The sequence below is a fragment of the Saimiri boliviensis genome, chromosome 1 (genome assembly GCF_048565385.1).
Source record: "Saimiri boliviensis isolate mSaiBol1 chromosome 1, mSaiBol1.pri, whole genome shotgun sequence".
Lineage (NCBI taxonomy): Eukaryota > Metazoa > Chordata > Mammalia > Primates > Cebidae > Saimiri > Saimiri boliviensis.
This window is the reverse complement of record NC_133449.1, coordinates 33303668-33320688: the sequence shown is the minus strand read 5'-3', so window position 1 is coordinate 33320688 and position 17021 is coordinate 33303668. Positions and strand designations below refer to the sequence as shown.

General features: G+C 41.0%; 1 non-coding gene and 1 pseudogene across 1 annotated transcript; both read right to left on the bottom strand.

Annotated features, from left to right (window-relative positions):
- Window positions 1-5163: 5163 nt before the first annotated feature.
- On the bottom strand, window positions 5164-5266 carry LOC120361993 (U6 spliceosomal RNA). The gene has a single exon (XR_005578008.1). It is a non-coding gene; the product is annotated as a U6 spliceosomal RNA (small nuclear RNA).
- A 10011-nt stretch (window positions 5267-15277) lies between these two features.
- LOC120368094 (V-type proton ATPase subunit e 1-like) lies at window positions 15278-16102 on the bottom strand (annotated as a pseudogene).
- Between the last annotated feature and the right edge of the window lie 919 nt (window positions 16103-17021).

Here is a 17021-nt window from a genome sequence, read left to right as displayed (position 1 = left end):
TGAATATGTCCTTTTGGACTTAAGGGACCTAATTATTATGATTATTTTAATAACTTAGAATTTTATCATGGAAAGTTTGTCAAGTATCAAAGGTTTAAAACACTGGATATCATAAAATAGAGTCTCAGGTCACTGTAACTCATTTATTTAGCCAAAATGATAACTCAAAAATTTTAAAAGAGATAGATAGATAGAACTCTGCTAGATAGAAGCCTCAGTTTTCCAAACAAGACCCAATAAGATAGCATAAGGCTAACTCAATCTGTCTCTTCTCTCTTCCATCCCCACTTTTTTTGTAATATACTTAAAAGGCAAACAAAAATCTTTCATTGTTTCTTAGTTTCATTAAAATTTTTTTTAAAAGAGGAAACCAAATTTTATGTTTACATTAGTCCATCTTAAATACTAAAGCTAGTTTTTTGTTTGTTTGTTTTTGAGATGAATTCTCACTCTGTTGCCCAGGCTGGAATGCAGTGGCATGATCTTGGCTCACTGAAACCTCTGCCTCCTGTGTTCAAGCAATTCTTCTGCCTCAGTCTCCAAAGTAGCTCGGATTATAGGTGTGTGTCACCAACCTAGCTAATTTTTTATGTTGTTGATAGAGACGGGGTTTCATCATGTTGGTCAGGCTGGTCTCAAACTTCTGACCTTGTGATCCACCCACCTTGGCCTCCCAATGTGCTGGGTTACAGGTGTGAGCCACCATATGTGACTGCTAATTTTAAAATAAAATTTTAAAATCTATCCAGTTTTAATTGGTTTGATCATAAGGTAAGATTTTTGTAAACTTTTTTTAGAATGCTTTACAATTTTTTTATTAACCAGCAAATTAATTTTCTAAGAAAACCCTGTTACTTGGACACATGGGCCCAGATTCTGGTTGCACATCAGTATGCTTTTATTTTAATGTTTAATCTATGGGGAAAAAAATAATCACCATTAAATCTTAGCCAACTTGCTTATTATACCCACAGGACTTTTTTTTTTTTAACAAGACCAATTATTCATGAACCCTCTTTGATTTGCTTAAGCCTTAAGTATTGTCCTATTACTCTTTTATGGTAAGATTATCTTTAATACCCTCTGAACTAGAAAAATTACATTTCCTTTAACAAAAACCATGTTCCATGCCCACTTATAATTTTTTTTTAACAAAAACACATATTACTTTCTTACACACCTTGTATGTAAAACTGTATTTTTAGAAGTCATAATTACATGTTACAATGTTAATCAGGAAATTTTATTTTTGATAAAAAACCTGGTAAGTAAGCAATTTTACTCCACATGTCCTCAGGCCTTATCTAGAATTTAATGCTCCAAAGTAGGTAAATCGGACAATTTTCAAAAGTCAAAGAAGCAGTTTATGACCTTAAAGCATTTAGCAAATTTGATCTTTTACCTTAATTTAGGCCAAATGTCCAAATTTTGAAGGCATTTTTATTTTACCAATTATCTTTAAAGCTGTCTTTATTTCCAAAAGATTACTAAAGTCACATAAACAAAAAGCATTGTTCTAAAGTTTCTATTTTTCTGAAAAAAAATTATTTAAGCACTTATTTTTCTAAGCCAATTAATCAGATTTCTTTTATATAAACATCACACACACAACACATATAAATACACAGACAGACAAACAGAAGTTCCAGGAGTTATAAGATTTTCCATTTGCCAGTTTCTTAATTGGATTACTGACTTCATGGTGGAGCCCTTGGAGGAAGAGAATCAGGAAAGCTTGCAGTTTCTAGGGCCTAATAAGTATACACAGCTAGACGGCAAAAACAAATCCCCAAAATTAAGGGTGCCATTTTATACTAGATCTTGGATCCCCAAAAAGGAGGGGAATAATACAGGAGAAGATAGTGTTGTGCTTCTACCATGCTTTTTTTTTCTTTCTTTTTTTTTTTTTTAAGACCAGTCAAGTGAAGCAGTGGGAGTGGAGAAAGAACGAAGAAATCTGTAACTGGTTGTGATCAATTAGTTGTAAACACCACTACACTTGGACCAGCCTCTACTGTGCATTTTATTGCAAGGCAACCCAAAGACAATCAACTCATTTTGTAATCAGCTTCTCCCCCAGTGAAGTCTCATCTCTCTGTGAGGAGTCGGGTAGGGATGTTTCCGTATCTTCCAGGTGGCCAAGAGCATGCTTCTCTGATCTAAGTGTTCAAAGAACCAACTATTTCTCCATAACTGCTGCAGTCATCCCTTAAAGTATATTTCCTACCTAGTTACTACACACCAAGGCTAAAATGCAAAGTAATTTGCTACCCCCAAAGGTGAAAACCATCAGCTAACACAGTGCAAAACAGAACAGAGCCTTAGATTTTGAGAGGGATTTATTTTCTTTCAATTCCTGGGGTTCCATGGGAAAACAGAAGTTTTCCCCAGAATGGGGTCTGTGGTACCTCCTGTTTTTCCCCAGGTGTCCCAGGCTGTTAGTAATTATCTTAGGTTCTCTCATGTGGGCATCAACAGTGGCAAGAAGACAAAATGAAGAAAAACAGTTCAGTTGACTGAGAAGAAAAACTTTTTTTCTTTTTTTTAGAAAAAAACGTGATTCAAGAAGAGAAAAAAGTAAAGGTCTTTTAAATACATATAGCTTGGATATCCAATTTTAATTAAGCCAATTTTAACCACAGAGCTCTTTAGTTTAAAAAAAAAAAATCTTTTTAAAATCTCTTATTACCAGACTCTAGCCAAGGCAGTCAATATTTCTGGCTTTTGAATTCTACCCGAGTAACCTCCCACATGAAATTAGTAAGTCTTAACTAAGGTTTTAACTTAACCATGGACACATAAGGTTTTTTGTTTTTGTTTTTGTTTTTGTTTTAACAGAGTCTCCTTCTGTTGCCCAGGCTGGAGTGCAGTGGCATGATCTCACTGCAACCTCTGCCTCCCGGGTTCAAAAGATTCTTCTGCCTCAGCCACTCAGGTAGCTGGGACTACAGGCGTGCACCACCACGGGTGACTAATTCTTTGTATTTTTAGTAGAGATGGGGTTTCACCATATTTGCCAGGCTGGTCTCAAACTCCTGACCTCGTGATCTGCTTGCCTCAGCCTCCAAAAGTGCTGGGATTACAGGCGTGAGCCACCGCACATGGCCTTGAGCACAGGTATTTTCAAGAGATGATAAGCAGTTTCTTTTCTTTTTCTTTCTTTCTTTTTTTTTTTTAACATGATTTAGAATCTTCCCAAGATTAGTTCAGAGAAAGGAAAATTCAAGACAGGAAATCAGAAGCTATTCATGGGGAAAGGGAGGGAACCTCAATACATGGGAAAGTTATACAAATAAACCAGAAAGGAATCATTCGGAAGCCAAGAATTGAACCTGGGCCACCATTGTCAAAAGATAAAGCACTGGCTGGGTGTCGTGCTCACGCCTGTAATCCCAACACTTTGGGAGCCCAAGGCAGGTGGATCACGAGGTCAGGGGTTTGAGATCAGCCTGACCAACATGGTGAAACCCTGTCTCTACTAAAAATACAAAAATTAGCCCCACGTGGTGATGCGTGCCTGTAATCCCAACTTCTCAGGAGGCTGAGGCAGGAGAATCACTTGAACCTGGGAGGTGGAGGTTGCAGTAAGCCAAGACCTCTCAGGAGCCAAACTGAGACAGAAACCCCATGGTGGAGCTACAGATACCCCTTGCAATGAGGCTACAGACAAGACACTCCACCATGGGACTAGAGAACCAGTCAGGAAAAGGAAGGAGGCATTAGCAGTGCCTACGATACTCACCAATCCAGACACCCCACAATGGGCAGACACCCTGTGATGGGGATACATTTATGGGATGTCTCCCCAGGACTATTTCTCCATTGCAATTAGCACCTTGCACATTGGGTTGGCAGCACCCCACCAGTAGAAAAAGTACCAGAGTTGGTCCCCAGTCCAAGAGAACTAGGGGGCTGCTTGGGCTGGCCTCTGAATCCATTGCCGGAGCGGGGCTGCTGAACTATGGACAGATAGCAACAACGGCAATCTCAGACAAGCCCCCAAATTTGTAACTGCTCGATAGGTTCACCTTGCCTGCTACTTAGACAATGCCAATTTATTAAGACAGGGGAATTGCAATAGAGGAAGAGTAATTCATGCAGAGCTGACTATGCAGGAGACAGGAGTTTTATTATTACTTAAATCAGTCTCCCTGAACACTCAGGGATTAGGGTTTTAAAGGATAATTTGGTGGGTAGGGGGCCAGTGAATTGGGAGTGCTGATTGGTTGGCTAAGGAATGAAATAATAGGGAGTCAAAGTGGTTCTCTTAGAAAAAAAAAAAAAAGAAAGAAAGCTGTTCTCTTATGCTGAGTCAGTTCCTAGGTGGGAGCCACAGAACTGGTTGGCAGGTCCAGCCGGGACCATCTGGTTGTTAGAAATGCAAAACCTTGCCGGGCGCGGTGGCTCACGCCTGTGATCCCAGCACTTTGGGAGGCCGAGGCAGGTGGATCACGAGGTCAAGAGATCGAGACCATCCTGGTCAACATGGTGAAACCCCTTCTCTACTAAAAATACAAAAAAAATTAGCTGGGCATGGTGATGCATGTCTGTAATCCCAGCTACTCAGGAGGCTGAGGCAGGAGAATTGCATGAACCCAGGAGGCGGAGGTTGCGGTGAGCCGAGATCGCGCCACTGCACTCCAGCCTGGGTAACAAGAGCGAAACTCCGTCTCAAAAGAAATAAAAATAAAAGTAAAAAAACAAAAAATAAGGCCGGGCGCGGTGGCTCACACCTGTAATCCCAGAACTTTGAGAGGCCGAGGCAGGTGCATCACGAGGTCAAGAGATCAAGACCATCCTGGTCAACACGGTGAAACCCCATCTCTACTAAAAATACAAAAAATTAGCTGGGCATGGTGGCACGTGCCTGTAATCCCAGCTACTCAGGAGGCTGAGGCAGGAGAATTGCCTGAACCCAGGAGGCGAAGGTTGCGGTGAGCCGAGATCGCGCCATTGCACTCCAGCCTGGGTGACAAGAGTGAAACTCTGTCTCAAAATAAATAAATAAATAAATAAATAAATAAATAAATAAATAATAAAATAAAAATAGAAATGCAAAACCTTGAAAAGACATCTCAAAAGGCCAAGCTTAGGTTCACAACAGTGATGTTACCTTCAAGAGTAATTGGAAAAGTTGTGATTCTTTTTTTTTTAATTAAAAAAATATATATGGAACGCTTCACGAATTTGTGTGTTATCCTTGCGCAGGGGCCATGCTAATCTTCTCTGTATTGTTCCAATGTTAGTATATCTGCTGCCAAAGCAAGCACAAGAAGTTGTGACTCTTATGACCTCTGGAATAATGGCTGTTAATATTTAGAATTCCAGCCCCTCATTCTAACTTGGTGGCTGGTGGTCTTTCATTCATTTTACAAGGACAGTTTAGCTTTTCAGAAGGGATGTTACTTAAACTACAAACTAAGTTCCTTCCCAAGGCTAGTTTGGCCTATGCCCAGGAATAAACAAGGACAGCTTAAAGGTTACAAGCAAGATGGAGTTGGTTAGGTCTGATATCTTTCCCTGTCATAATTTCCTTAGTTATAATTTTCCAAAGGCAGTTTCAAGATTGTTTCAGGTATGTGTGTGTGTGTTCCTAAGTGTATTGAGACATGACTTAAAATGAGTTTCTTATTGATTGACATGAGCTTTTTAAACAATGTTAGAACTCTAGATCAGTGGTTCCTAAATTATGGTCCCTGACCCAGCCGCATTAGAATTACCTAGGACCTAGGGATCATAAGAATTGCAAATTTGGGGGCTTTATCCTGGACCTACTGAATAGGGGCAGGGCCTGGAAACCTGTGTTTTAAAAAACCTCAAGATAATTCTGATCAATGTTAGTGTTATAGGTAAAATTTCAATGCCGCAAAAGAAATAGCATTGGAAGATATGTCCTCTCAGCAAGGCAGTCTACTTCTGTAGAAGGGTTTGGGGTGCACGGACGGAGCAATGATGGCCGCCCCACACTTGGACAAGGGGAAAAGGTGTACCCCCTGACGGGGGTCATCCCTGTTGCTGTGTCATCCCCTGTTGGCTAGGGTTAGACCCCACAAACTAGACTAATCCCAATTGGCTACTTTAAAAAGAGCAGGGGTCTGAGCTGGAGTAGCAGGTTGGGTGTTTGGCGGGAAGGACAGTTACGGGGTGTGTCAGAGCAGATAGCCAGGGGTGATCATGTGACTGGGATGAGTCAGGATGGTGCCAGCGGGGAGGAGCAGACGTGAACTACTGATGAATCTGTGGAGAAGTTGTTTATTGGCGTTACAAGGAAGTCAAACTTTAAAACAGAGATTTAAAGACTAAGAGAGCTGAACATACTGACATACTGATTCTTTGAAGAGAAACTTGGGGTTCACTCCAACATTAGAAAACCACTGAAATCTAGGTAATTTCGCCTTTCTCAATTGCAGGAGAGACTGAAGCTTTAGAGAAAATTATTTCAGTGACTTGTCATTTCTCAGAAGTAGAAAGCCGGCATGCTAGACGATACTGGGAAATAAGTTAGTTATTACATACAATGCATGCCTTAGGGCAGGAGGGCTTAATTTGCTCTTAGGAGTGGTTGAGAAGGGGAAAAAAAATCTAGATTGATTCCCCCAAGGTTTTCTTCAGAGTTAATTTGCATGATATCAACCAAAATAGTCAAACTCTATAAAATATTTGAAAAGATTTATTCTGAGCCAAATAGGAGTGACCATGTCCTATGACACTGAAAATATAAGATCCTGAGAACATGTGCCCAAGGTGGTTGGGGTGCAGCTTGATGTTACACATTTTAGGGAGACATGAGACTTTAATAAAATACGGTTAAGATACACATCGGTTTGGTCCACAAAGGGGGGAAAACTTGAAGGGAGAAAACGTGGGTGCTTCCAGGTTATAGGTAGATTTAAAATTTTTCTGGTTGACAATTGGTTGAGTTTATCTAAAGGCCTGAGAAATATAGAAAGGAAATGTTGGGGTTAAGATAATGGATGTGGAGACCAAAGTTCTTATAATGCAGATGAAGCCTTCAAGTAGCAGGTTTCAGAGAGAATCGATTGTAAATGCTTCTTTTTGTTTGTTTGCTTGTTTGTTTTTGGAGACAGAGTCTCTGCTCTGTCATCCAGGCTGGAGGGCAGTGGCACAATCTTGGCTCGCTGCAACCTCTGTCTCCTGGGTTCAAGCAATTCCCTGCCTCAGCCTCTGGAGTAGCTGAGATTACAGGCGCCTGACACCACACGTGGCTAATTTTTTTTTTTTTTAGTGGAGATAGGGCTTCACCATGTTGGCCAGGCTGGTCTCGAACTCCTGACCTCATGATCTGCCCGCCTTAGCTTCCCAAAGTGCTGGGATTACAGGTGGGAGTCACTGTGCCCAGGCTGTAAATGCTCTTTATTAAACTTAAAGTCAGTGTTGATGTTAATGCTGGAGGGGATAATGAGGCATGTCCAACCCCCACTTCCCATCATGGCCTGAACCAGTCTCTCAGATTAAATTTTAAGAGCGCCCTGGTGGAGGAGAAAGCCCATTCAGATGGCTGGGAGGTCTTAGAATTTTATTTTTTGTTACAGTGACTTAACCCAAGTTTCCTAAAACATAAAGTAATCCAACCAAGGATTTGCATAAAATTGTTTTGGCTTATCTCTATTGTGATTACAAACAATGATTCTATTATGATAATGAAGAATTTAAATATATAACTGTAACTAAGAGTTGGAAATTATGATTTGCTGAAGACATTACAAATCAGCCTCTAGTTCATTTATCTAATAATAATGGTCATATTTGCAAACTCTCTAGAACAGTGATTCACAGCCACTATTCTGATTTAACCCTGTTTTGTTCCCAGTACACTCCTAATCAGTAACATCTCTCATCACAATGCTGTGATTCTCATAGGGACTAGGGGGGCTGTAGAGCATGAAAAGTCTCATTGAGGATTCTAATGCACCTCCCTCCCCCACATACACACCAAAAGAATCTCTGCACTAGGATAAAAGACAAAGTTGCTAAGAACAATCTAAGTCAGCAGAGAATATATCATCCTCCCAGAATAGCCAAGTTTTAAATAGGCATTGACTGAGTTCCAGGATGATCCTAGAGCTCAGAGCATAATTCATTATTGTATACTTATTTATTCGCTCCAAAGAACCACTATTCTTTCAGAAGAGAGCAAAATCTGGTTATGAAAACAGAAAAGTTTTCTCATCAATCAATGAATTAATATTTTTTGTGGCTGCTGGATAGGCATCCATGTATTTGGCATTACATAGGACATGGGTGCGTTGAAACCGCCTTTGCAAAAATTGTATCAGTGAGAAAATTGTGGCAGTAGGGGAGATCTGATCTAGCCACCTCCCCTCCTGCCTTTAGCCATCAAGCAATCAAGCTGCCTTTATTACTGGACTAGCTTTGGGAGACATTTAGTTTATAGTTTAAATGATAACAGCTCTTCCCCAAAACTCAACTGCCTTTGTAAAAATAATGAGAGAACTCCGGGCTAGGAGGAGAGGAGCCTGAATTCTGATAAAGTATAGACATAAATGATTGCCAGTCTTTATTCGGAGGTAACAAGATATATAACTTCCCCAATTACTCCTGCAAATAACATAACTATTGTAGAATCTAAGATTGGCCTTTTGAGATACCATTTCAGGGTTTTCGACTGTCTGACACCTGGACCCGCCCACTGCTCCTGTGGCCCCACCTAGGTTTCAGCCTGCGGGAGGATCATTTCCAACACCCCTTTGATTGCACCCACCATCCAGTCAGCAGCCACCCCCATCACTTCCCCCAGACTACTTTTGAAAAGCCCTAGCCCATGAAATCCCAGCTCTGTAGGAAGTCAACTCCATTGCAATTTCCCTGCCTTGATAAATCAGCTCTATCTGGGCAGCAGACAAGAAGAACCCATTAGGTGGTTACAGTTTTACAACTGGAGAGAAAAGATCCGAACACATGAAATAAGCAACATAAAAATAAAACACTAATAAATGATAAATTATTAAGGACTACTTATGAAACTATCTGAAGTGGTTTTAAGAAATTTAGATGGGGCTGGGCGCAGTGGCTCACGCCTGTAATCCCAGCACTTTGGGAGGCCGAGGCGAGTGGATCACGAGGTCAAGAGATCGAGACCATCCTGGTCAACATGGTGAAACCCCGTCTCTACTAAAAATACAAAAAATTAGCTGGGCATGGTGGCGCGTACCTGTAATCCCAGCTACTCAGGAGGCTGAGGCAGAAGAATTGCCTGAACCCAGGAGGCCGGAGGTTGCGGTGAGCCGAGAGCGCACCATTGCACTCCAGCCTGGGTAACAAGAGCGAAACTCCGTCTCAAAAAAAAAAAAAAAAAGAAAGAAATTTAGATGACTGGGCACAGTAGCTCACGTCTGTAATCCCAGCACTTTGGGAGGCCGAGGGGGGCGGATCACAAGGTCAGGAATTTGAGACCAGCCTGGCCAACATGGTGAAACTTCATCTCTACTAAAAATACAAAAATCATTTGGGTGTGGTGGCATGTGCCTGTAATCCCAGCTACTCAGAAGGCTGAGGCAAGAGAAACACTTGAACCTGGGAGACGGAGGTTGTGGTGAGCTGAGACTGTGCCACCGCACTCCAGCCTGGGTGACAGAGCAAGACTCCATCTCAAAAAAAAAAAAAGAAAAAAAAAATCTAGATTCCAGCCAGGCACAGTGGCTTGCACCTGTAATCCCCAGCACTTTGGGAGGCTAGGGCAGGCAGATCACTTGGGCCGGCCTGGGCAACAAGGTAAGCCAGTTCTAGACCAGCCTGGACAACAAGATGAGACCCCCGTCTCTACAAAAAAATAACAAAACTTTACTGGGCATGGTGTTGTGCACCTGTGATCCCAGCTACTCAGGAGGCTGATCACTTGAGCCCAGTAGGTGAAGGTTGCAGTGAGCTGAGGCTGCCCCACTGTACTTCAGCCTGGGCAACAGAGCCAGACTCTGTCTCAGAAGAAAGAAAGGAGAGCGAGGGAGGGAAGAAGAGAGGGAGGAAGGAAATATAGAAACCAACCCCATAAATGCTACGCTATGTCAGCATGCCATAATATCAGAAATGCTGACATAGATTCATCAAAGTCAGAGCCCAGGAATCTGCATTTAAGTCTGCCAGGTTGTTCTGATAATCAATTCAGTTGAGCACCACTACCTTAGAAATCCATAAAAGAGGAAAATTAATTTTAACCAATACTATTAGGGAACACCTTTTTTGTGGAGCAGTGAAGCTGAGATGGGCCCTGAGTGGAACTATCTGTGCAGAATTATAGCAGAATTATAAATAATAAGAGAAGTCTAACAGGGCTAGCTCTGTCTTGTTTCTAACCTCACAGGCTAAATTTTTATTATTATTATTATTATTCTAGCACAGAGGCCAAGATAACTATGAGAGGAATTTAGTTTATAGTTAAACTTGGAGGCAAAGGAAACTAACCCTCCCAACCTCACACTACCATACCCACACATACTATCCAGAGATTGAAGCCACATTCTTAAGACAAGGGTAAAATTGCCGTAGGGGCTTGAACTTTGCTAAAAAATAGACACAAACAATGACTTGCCATTGCTTAATGTGTTTTCCTACAAGTTGCTAACTGACCCAGAGTCATGTAGCTGGGGCCACAAAATTTATAGCTTCCTCTACTACTCCTATAGGTGACTTCACTGTTAAGGAAACCTAAAGAACTGATCTCTGAGATATTTTTAGATTCAGCATTTCAGTACCACCTGGTCCTGAGAACTGATTAAGCTGCACAAAGACAGTTTCAGACACTGTTGTGATTTCACCCCAGCCAATCAATTGTTCCAGGTCCCCAGGCCCTGTCAGTCAAAGTACCCTTTAAAAACCTTAGCCTCTGAACCATCAGGGAGATGGATTTGAGAAATTTCTCCCTGTTCTTGCTTGACCAGCCCTGCGATTACTAAACTCTTTCTTTGCTGTAATACCGGTTCTCATTGGTTCTTTTAGGGCAGCGGGCAAGAAGAACTAGTTGGCCTGTGACATGAGGACAGGGTAGGATGTGAGAAGAGAAGCTGACAGAGAGCTTAGGTGTGTGCTCACCTGAAGCTGCCTGTGCCAAAATGCTAAGGAAGGCTCGGGGCCGGGTGTGGTGGCTCACGCTGGTAATCCAAGCACTTTGGAGGCCAAGGCAGGCAGATCACCTGAGGTCACAAGTTAAAGACCAGCCTGGCCATCATGGTGAAACCCCATCTTTCAAAAATAATAATAGCCGGGCGCGGTGGCTCACGCCTGTAATCCCAGCACTTTGGGAGGCTGAGGTGAGTGGATCACAAGGTCAAGAGATCGAGACCATCCTGGTCAACATGATGAAACCCCGTCTCTACTAAAAATACAAAAAATTAGGCCGGGCGTGGTGGCTCACACCTGTAATCCGAGCACTTTGGGAGGCCGAGGTGGGTAGATCACGAGGTCAAGAGATAGAGACCATCCTGGTCAACATGGTGAAACCCAGTCTCTAATAAAAATACAAAAAATTAGCTGGGCATGGTGGTGCATGCCTGTAATCCCAGCTACTCAGGAGGCTGAGGCAGGAGAATTGCCTGAACCCAGGAGGCGGAGGTTGCGGTGAGCCGAGATAGCGCCATTGCACTCCAGCCTGGGTAACGAGCGAAACTCTGTCTCAAAAAAAAAAAAAAGAAAGAAAAGCTGTCTCCCAAACTAAGTCTCGAAGATTGAGCTAGAGGAATCTGCCAGGCAGAGAGAATGAGGGAAAGGGGATTCCAGGCCAAATTTGTACAAAAGTGTAGAGGCATGAAAGGGCAAGCTATGTTAAGTGAATAGCAGGAGGTACATGTGACTTGAATAGGCAGAGGAGAAAGGAGGAGAGGCCCATGAGAGACAGGGTAGAAAATGGGATGGACCTGCTTAAGAAGTAAAAGACTAAACAAGATTGGAAATCCCAAACGCAAATGCGGGGCAAGTAAATGCCTAGATGTTCATGCATCTGACATACTGTGTGATTTATAGGGTCCAGAAATCAGAGGGAACTGGTAGATCCATGCCCCATGTTGAAAGGGCAACCTGCTCAACCCAAGCCAATCATTGCCTTGATGGGCATGAGGTTCCAGTGCTGCCAAATCAGCAGACATTTTTTTCCCCCCAGAAAAGCTAGAAATTCAGACTTTTAAAATAAAATCTCCAAGCTTTTAAATGTAGGCTCAATTCTTTCAATTATTCATCAGGCCAAATAAAATACAACTCTTGGCCTGGTGTGAAGGCTGGTTTATTACCTCTAGGCTTCAGTCTAATAAGCTCTTATTGCATCCAAATTAGATGGGTGTCTATCTGGTTCACTGTGTGCCTGATTGCAGAAAATGGCAACTAGGCTGAAGCTTTGCTGGGAGAACAACAGAAATCAAATTTAAAGCTTTTATTCAGGAACTATCTGGATATATCTCTGTTTGTGTTTGTGTGAGTGTGTATATATATATACACATACATACATCTACTAAATATATATATATACATCTGAGTGTGTGTGTATTTATATGTGTGTATATATATATATATATATATATATATATATACACACACATACCACTTCCTTTGTTTAGTTTAAACACAGGCAAGGTGTTGTTCTCAAACATTGCAATGTACTCTAAACATTGCCGGGGCTCAGAAACTTTACTAACATATCCAGAGAAATGATTTGAAAAAGAGCATTCCTTAGTAATATAAAGTATTCAAAACCATAGAAGATTTGATTCTACATGCTAATTTTTTTTTATAAAAAGAGTTGTGTTTTCACTTTGCAAGCTGAAAAGGACTTTATTTAGTAGCATATACAAACTTGCATTTCTGAGCAATGTGAGCAACTCTATGATCTTTTTTTTTTTTTTTTTTAAACAGGGTTTCACCATGTTGGTCAGGCTGGTCTTGAACTCCCAACCTCAGGTGATCTGTCCGCCTTGGCCTCCAAAGTGCTTGGATTACAGGTGTGAGCCACCATGCCCGACAAAATCTATGGTCTTTCTATTTTCTCTTTGCTGGAGGGTCACTCTAAAGGCAAATTCATCAAAAATGGAAAATGCTGCTATTTTTCAGACAGTCGTCATTTATTTCAGATAGAAAAGTTATTTTTTAGATGCCTATTTAATCATCTCTTAGAAACCAATCTATGACAAACCTTATATTTGAGTTTATACCCACCTCATTTCCATGATAAAAAAATTACTTCTATAGATGTTAGAAGTAACTTTCTTAAAAATGTCAGCTGCATAAATTTTCAGCTACTATATAAATCAAAACCATCTAATAATTTTTAAGGTTATGACTTATAAAAGATGTTCCTCTGGAAACTAAAATCAGTTTTCAATTTTCCCATTTATATTTCTTTTACAAGTGTAAAAATAATTTCTCTTTATTCTTTTCAAGAAGAGTTAGAAAAGTTTGGTCTTTAAGATCACTCATTGTTTCTATGCTCTAGGAAAGGCAGTATGGTAGACAGACTAATGGACCCCTTCCAAAGCTATCTGCATTGTAATCCTCAGAACCTGAGAGTATAAAAAAAGGAACTTCATAGATGTGGTTAAATGAAAGATCTAGTGATTGGGAGACTATTCTGTATTATCTGGGCAGGCTCGATGTCATCACAAGAATGGGATCCTTATAAGTGAAAGAGGGAGGCAGGAAGGTAAGAGGGCATGACTACCATGTAGCAGGGGCTGGAATGGTGTTGCTGGTCTGGATGAAGGAAAGGGGACACAAGCCAAGGAAAGTGGGTGGCCTCTAGAAACTGGAAAAGAGAATAAAACAGATTTTCTCCTAGAGATTGCAGAAGAAACGCAAACCTACCCATTTTTGCCAAGTGAGACCCATTTCAGATGTCTGACCTCCAGAGGTGTAAGATAATAAATCTGTCTTGTTTTAAGCCTCTACATTTGTGGTAATTTGTAACAGCAGCAGTAAGAATATGGACAGTAATCAGTCTCCCTCAAAGATGAATACTAGAACAGCTTTATTTTATATTTTATTTTATCCACAGAAAACAGAAACATGATTTATTTCAAAAGATGGCAGAAATTAGAAATTCATACTGAAAATATAGCTTGGGCCAGGGGCAGTGGCTCATGACTGTCATCCCAACACTTTGGGAGGCCAAGGCAGGTGAATTGCTTGAGCCCAGGAGTTCGAGACCAGCCTGGGCAAAATGGCAAAACCATCTCTACTAAAAAATTTAAAAAATGGCCGGGCGCGGTGGCTCAAGCCTGTAATCCCAGCACTTTGGGAGGCTGAGGCGGGTGGATCACGAGGTCGAGAGATCGAGACCATCCTGGTCAACATGGTGAAACCCCGTCTCTACTAAAAATACAAAAAATTAGCTGGGCATGGTGGCGCGTGCCTGTAGTCCCAGCTACTCAGGAGGCTGAGGCAGGAGAATTGCTTGAACCCAGGAGGCGGAGGTTGCGGTGAGCCGAGATCGTGCCATTGCACTCCAGCCTGGGTAAAAAGAGCGACACTGTCTCAAAAAAAAAAAAAAAAATTAAAAAAAATTAGCCAGGCATGGTGGCCTGTGCCTGTAGTCCCAGCTATTTGGGAGGCTGAGGCAGAAGGATCACTTGGAAGTGATCACCAGGAGGTTGAGGCTACGAGATCACCACTGCACTTCAGCCTGTTAACAGAGTAAAACTTTGTTAGAAAGAAAGGAAGGAAAGAAAGAAAAAGAGGGAGAGAAAGAAAGAGAGAAAGAAAGCGAGAGAAAGAGAAAGAAGAAAAGAAAAGGAAGGAAGGAACGAAAGAAAGAAAGAAAAGAGGGAAGGAAGGAAGGAAGGAAAGAAGGCAGGCAGGCAGAATTTGGTGTAATTCTGTTGGGAGAGCTCTTTCCTGTGAATGTGCCCTCCTACTGACTGCCCCACTAGAGTCCTGTCAGGCAGCACTTTCTAAACAGTTCACTGATTCCCATGTTGTCAGAAGGCAGGAGCCATCTACAAATACATAGATTCCAAGGACAGAGTAACATATTTCTCAGAAGAAAAGCATCTTCTCTCTCAGAAGAGTGCATTATCATTTTAAGGAGTTGGCACAGTTTAGGTGAAATAGGCACATAATTCATTAAAGCATAAAAAAGGTGAAGAAAAAGATGCTGCATTGTGTTAGACATTCAAATGTGGTGTGAATGTTTAAGGCAGCGGATGCCCAAAATAAGCAAGTCAAGAAAAGTGGTGTGGTTTGGAGGTGATTTTGCACCTAGATGGAATTCTTTTCTCATGACTGCAAAGATTGAGCACTGTAAAGCCTGTCTTCTTCAAGGTCAATGATGCTTCAGATACCAGATGATTTCGTGTTTCACCTGTAGTGTGAAGAGAGGGTTGAGTTGGCCAGACTTGCAATCAGCCAAAAGAGAATGTAACAAACTCAACAGGTCACCAACATGGTAATGATAACTTTCTGGTTAGGACCCTAGGCATGAACCAAGGTAGGAAGAAACCAATGAAGCCCTAAAACACGCTCATTGCAATGAGTGGTATGGTGAGGCCCTGATTTCATGCTTACCGCTGGTGCTGCCATCCCCCGCTCCTCTTTCTCACTTGGGTACCACTGGGAAGTCATTTTTAATTAATTAATTAATTAATTTTTTTTTTTTTTTTTTTTAACAGAGACAGGGTCTTGCTATGTTGTCCGGGCTGACCTTGAACTCCTGGCTTCAAGTAATCCTCCTGCCTTAGCCTCCCAAACTGCTGGGATTGCAGGTCTGAACACCACACCAGGCCCTAGACTTTCTTCCTTCCTTTCTTTTTTTCTTTCCTTCCTTTTCTTTTCTTCTTTCTTTCTCTCTTTAAGAATACACTTAAAGTCTTAGAAAATTCCTTCTTATACTGATCTGATGCAAAAACCAGAGCTTCCTAATTCTCAAATCATTGCCCCTTTCAATCTAGTAAACTCAGCTTGAAAGAGGTATTCAGATATCAGGTTACAATATAAACATAAATAATTTCCAAATAAAATGCAAAAGATTCCTAGTAGATCCCATTAAAATGATGACAATTGTTTTTTTTCTTTCTGAGCCTGCTTGCTAGGGAACACAATTTTGTTTAAGTGATATTTAAAAGCTTTTTTTAATTGCAGAGAAAGCCATTGTAGAATTACTTTAAACAATAATACATAAAGATTTCATATCAGCAATTCTTCATTTAAGCTAATGATATGCATTAGAAAGAGAATATTATTCCTGCAAAAGTTGGATTTTTTTTAAAAAAAGAAAGAGAATATTAATACTCTTAGGTAGGTCATCACTCATTCATTCACTAATATTGTGTTGCAGCACACATCAAAAGTGAGTCACGAATGAAAACCTTTTTCTTTCAAAACTGATTTTTGTATTAAGCATTACTTTTTGTTTAGCACCTTTAACAACCCTATGAGGAAAGTAATTATTCCATTATTATAAGGTAATTATGTACAATATATACAAGTTTAAACAATTCAACTAGCTAAATTTTCCTCTTTGCACATCCTGCACATAAATCCTTATTTGGTCAAATAAAAAGGAATGTGGATTCAGATAGGTCTCAATCTCAAAATCTAGTTCCATACTTACAGGCATTAAGATCTCTATGGCCGGGTGCGGTGGCTCATGCCTGTAATCCAAGTATTTTGGAAGCCAAGGCGGGCGGATCACCTGAGGTCGGGAGTTCAAGACCGGCCTGACCAACATGGTGAAACCCCGTCCTTTAAAAAAAAAAAAAAAAAAAAAAAAAAGATCTCTGAAGATGTGCATGTCTAGTGTCTTAAAAAAAAAAAAAAAAAAAAAAAAAAAACTGAGGATTATTAAGCGCCTCAGCCTTATTGTCCTCATCTGTAGAATGTGACTAATATTTACACAGCCTTATGGTGGCTGCATCATAATGTGGGTCAGTGGAGCAGGGCCATTATCAAGTGCACACAGTGAGTGCACAAAACTTACCCCAACTTCAGAAGATGCAAAATAAGGAACTGAAAAACGTACTACTAAGGATAGGAACATCCATCAAGAACCACAGAATAAAATCAACTGG